Source organism: Cryptomeria japonica, chromosome 9 (genome assembly GCF_030272615.1).
Source record: "Cryptomeria japonica chromosome 9, Sugi_1.0, whole genome shotgun sequence".
Lineage (NCBI taxonomy): Eukaryota > Viridiplantae > Streptophyta > Pinopsida > Cupressales > Cupressaceae > Cryptomeria > Cryptomeria japonica.
Genome location: NC_081413.1, coordinates 38,062,411 through 38,066,113, shown reverse-complemented (window position 1 = coordinate 38,066,113; position 3,703 = coordinate 38,062,411).

Here is a 3,703-nt window from a genome sequence, read left to right as displayed (position 1 = left end):
TGTGAGGGCTGGTGAGTATGGGTGTGTTTTGGGGTATTGAATCCTTTTTAGTAACTTGTGGCCTTGTGAGGGGTCTTGTGAGTTAGTCAAGGGTTGATGACTAATTGAATAGGTGAGTTGGGAGAAATATCTCCCTAGTTGGTTGAGTTTATTGGATTCTCTGCATCACCATGCCTTTTCTCTATCAATCCATTCAAACTTTCACCCAAATATTGAATCTTGTCAAAGTTCAAAATAAATTTCCTTGTTGTCCTTACTATCTTGCATCAACTTTCATATTACTAGGTAGTCTTTTTCTTAGAACTATCATCTTTCATGGTAGGATACCATCTCAGTCCCTTGAGTTAAGCTAGCTTACCTTTAGAATTTATCATTTCCTAAGAAGCCATACCTCCCAAGGTAACAATGATACAAGATAAGAAAGTGTTTATGTGGCCAGTTTGTTCAAGGGGAAAATTTCACTAATCAAGTTGAAATGTCTATTTCTCAATCTGCCTAAGCTAAAAGGTTAAAAAAAATTGCAAAATATAGAACAAGGCTACGAGAAAATGAATCATCAATATTACCTAAACCCACATTATCAACAAAATCTAGAAATAACCTTGTATGTAAATAATTTATCATGCCAAAATTGTCAATTCTAACATGAAAATGAGACAAAGGAAAGCTCTACAACAACTACTACTATTCATTCATATGTTCATTATTAACCTCAATCACCATGAAAGATGCACAAATTGATTATAACAAAGAAGATGTTTCATAAATGCAAATATTAATTTAGGACTAAGGAAAATGAAAGAAATAGAAGAATACCAAGCAATCAAAAAAGACTACCAAAACCATTGCAAACAATGAACTTCATTTCCATTAATTCTTCAAAATATACCAACAAAGCACAAGTATTCAATCTACAACCCCTTGCTAAATGTCTTTTGAAAGAAAACAAACTAAGTAGTGTTACTAAAATTCGACCTTAAATAATCAATTCTTAGACCCTCAAAATGAATTTTGAAATTACATTTATAGGGAAACTTTTTCCTCAAAATTAGAGATTAAAATCCACCCAAAACCTTATCAAACTAAGAGGTACAATCAACACACAAGATACTAGCCTATAACTGAATTAAGAACTATAAGTTGACTCATGAAAATGAAATATAAGTTAGAAGGAACTTAGAATATGGAGTCAAAGAAGCATGGAGAACAAGAAAAAGATAATCTATCTAGGCCCCCACCCCCAAGATGGCTCCTCCAAAATTTTAAACTTAGGTGCACAAGCAAAAAGATGAAGAGAAAAGGCCAAAGTAGGTTATAAATACCATGAACCCATCCATCCAAAGTGATGAGAATCTAGATGTTCCTAAGTGGCTACGATTCAAATTTGAAAGAAAAAAGAAGAGAGTATTGAAGAAAGTAAGTTTGCAAAAGATGATTGTTGAGGTTGAGGCCGCAAGGAAGCCAAAGAAGGAAATGGATTTGTATGCTACATAAAACTATGCAAAAGGAGAGATATTTGCCAATAACCTAAACAAGAGAAGATTTAGTAAAAACTACCAATACCCTAAACTAGGGTAACCTAAGATAGTATGAAAATTGTTTGGGGGTCATATAGACTAGCTTTATGTTGTATGTTAATTACAAATCGTGACCCTGACACCAAGGTTTATAAGAAATTGGAAATTCTTAAAGGCCAAACATACCCATTGACCTAGAGAAAATATGAATCCATCTGCCTAGCTATTGCCCCACCTAGAAATTGCAACCACCCTCAACAATTAATCACTAATGTTGTACTATTTTATTTTACTCTAATGATATCTTTCATGATGAAAATGTGGTTAATAATTTTTGGCATCCGATGTGTTGTTATTCTACCTCCCGATCTGAGCATTTAAACAGTCATTTCTTTAGTTTGTGGATCAGGAATGGACTCCTATGTTGTACCATACACTTCTCTAGGTTTCCAAATATTGGTTGAGAGAATGGGATAGAATAGAGACAAACACAAAGTGATAAGTTGTGTGGTTGGAAATTTTACATCCACCCCTTCTAGGTTGGGATTGTGCTGAACCAAATACAATTGTATCTCTCTAGGGTTGCAATTCTTTAACAAAGATTGATGAGGTGTAATGGGGAAAATAGAAGGAAAGATACCGCCCCACAAATAATGCCCAAGAGTCGTTATCCATTATAATAGTCTTTGAAATGATCCTTGCTACAAGCTTGGTGGAATGATCAAAAGACTTCCATACATCTCGTTGTGGCAAGATTCTTCACTAGTCGATTCTCATTTGTCTTCCTTGAAGAGCAATAAAGGGGGAATCCCAAAGATAGGATTGAGAAGAATTTGTAGCTACTTGCATAGGCTTTGGTGAAATGCAAGGTTCTAACAAACAATCCTAGAACAATGAAATTTTGAAGAAGGGCTTCCTTCGCGTCAGCTTCCAGGTTGGGTGTGTTAGGATGGCTGGCAAGAGAAAGAAAGGCTTTCTCGAACAACATTGAATGAAGGTTGTGAATAAATTGAATAATATTCATTCTCGTTGTTTTCTTGTGCGTTATTTTGATCTCCATCGATCCAGCAGCTAAAGGCAGACACTGCCCTATATATTAGCTCATACAATAATGATCAATCAGCACGTATACGAGAGGAAGAGATTGCTCTGACAAACTTGAACGCTCACTCCTCAATCACAGATCTATGGTTTTATGAAGAGTGGATTCCTATAAGGATTACACATTTAGGGAACCACACCTTTGACCAGGAGCCATCCGACTTGAGATTGAATAATCAGTATGAATACGAGATTGACCAATTTGCATCTAAAACTTGGGCAATTAACCACCACATATCTCATTTCCTAACATCTTTTGCATAAAAAAGGAAGCTCTCATACTCCAAGAGTTGCTTCCATAATTGGTCAATATCCGAGAAGAATGCAAGCATAGCTAGCATGTATAAAAGAAAAAAATTTTGAATCTCTTGAAAGGAATCTCTTGAATGGTGTAATTTTTTGCATGATGAAATTAAGGTAAATAATCTACCTCATGCATGGGATTGCAATGCACAAATGACTTGCCCTCTTTTTTTTTTTTTAAAGTAATGCCTGTTGTCGTTGGAATTCCAACGAACACAGGCACTTTTATTAAAAAAAAGCTCATTACTAATGCCTTCTCAGTCAAAACCAAATGTCAAATTACCATCGGAATTCCGACGAATTTGGGCATTTTTTCAAAAAAAAAACAAATTTCGTCACAATATACCTTCTCTGTCGGAAACCTCCATCAGAAATCTAGACCAAATGAATTAGTGATCCTTGAGCCAACCTAGAACTCCAAAACTTGATATTCCCATCATTCTTGAAGATGAAGTTCTTCCCTTGATGGATAGAACTAATCTTCCTCCTAAGGAAGATTCCAAACCTATTCCTATGGATATGCCTTCTCCTAAAAAGAAAAATAATGTTCCTCCTAAGGTTAGACCTATACCTCCTCCTAATGATGAACCTGGTCTCCTTCCTACACCAAAAGTTCCTTCTTTATATGGTACAGTTCTGCCTCCTTGCTCCAATAGGGAGAAGATACCTGTCTCTCCTCTTGTTCAACCTATAATACCTCAACCTAAACATCCAACTTACAACGATGAGAATATTCCTCCAATAAATGTTCCTATTTCTTCTCATCCTTCCACTAAGACTCA